The sequence below is a fragment of the Tupaia chinensis genome, unplaced genomic scaffold, assembly GCF_000334495.1.
Source record: "Tupaia chinensis unplaced genomic scaffold, TupChi_1.0 Scaffold143644_1, whole genome shotgun sequence".
NCBI lineage: Eukaryota > Metazoa > Chordata > Mammalia > Scandentia > Tupaiidae > Tupaia > Tupaia belangeri.
The window spans coordinates 1,329,748-1,330,581 of NW_006203492.1; positions in this window are offsets into that span (position 1 = coordinate 1,329,748).

Consider the following 834-nt stretch of genomic DNA (forward strand, 5'->3'; position numbering starts at 1 on the left):
GCCCAGGGGGCCTTGGCCCGCCCCCCCCAGCCTGTGCCGCCTCTGTGGAGTGGATTCTGCAGCTCACGTCCACTGCTCCCTCCGGAGCCAACCGGGGTGGCCAGGGCCACCAGGGTTGTGGCGCCCAGCTGCCCCATCACTCAGCAAGCCCTTGTCCCCACACTGCCGGACACCGGGGCTGGACAGCACAGGCTTCGGGCATGCACGGGGCCCTCCGGGGCCTGGCTGGCCGCTTCCCCTGCCACCTTCCTGCTCCCCGCTCTGCCTTCTCCCAGCGGGCTCTCGGGTTAGGGCTAGGGACCCAGGTCCAGTCCGACCCTCCTTCGAGATGCAGAGAAGAATTTGGCATGGCCGTCTCCCCAGGGGCTGCTTTCTCACCTTCCTACTCTCTGTCTCTCTCTGGTGAGTGCTCGAGCCTTATGGTAAAAACCTAAAAAAAAAAAAAAAAAAGAAGAAAGTGCGGAGGATCGTCTGTGACCCACGCAGGTGCAGGACCCGGTCCCTGTCCCTCAGCCCAGGTGCAGCACCTAGGATGGGGCCGGGCCCAAATTTCCCTCCTGGGCTCCCTCCAGAACACGGCCTCGCCCACGGACTGGGACAGGCGCCCCACGTCTGCCCACCTTCCAGGGCCACAGTCAGCCACAACTACCCTCCACAGTGCCCGGGGTGGCCCTGTCCCTGCCCTGTGACAGTGGGCTGCAGACCCTTGCTCAGAGCTGAGTGGGAGCTGTGGTGGTGCCCGGGGTGGCCCTGTCCCTGCCCTGTGACAGTGGACTGCAGGCCCTTGCTCAGAGCCGAGTGGGAGCTGAGGGAAGAGTGAGCCCAGACTAAACT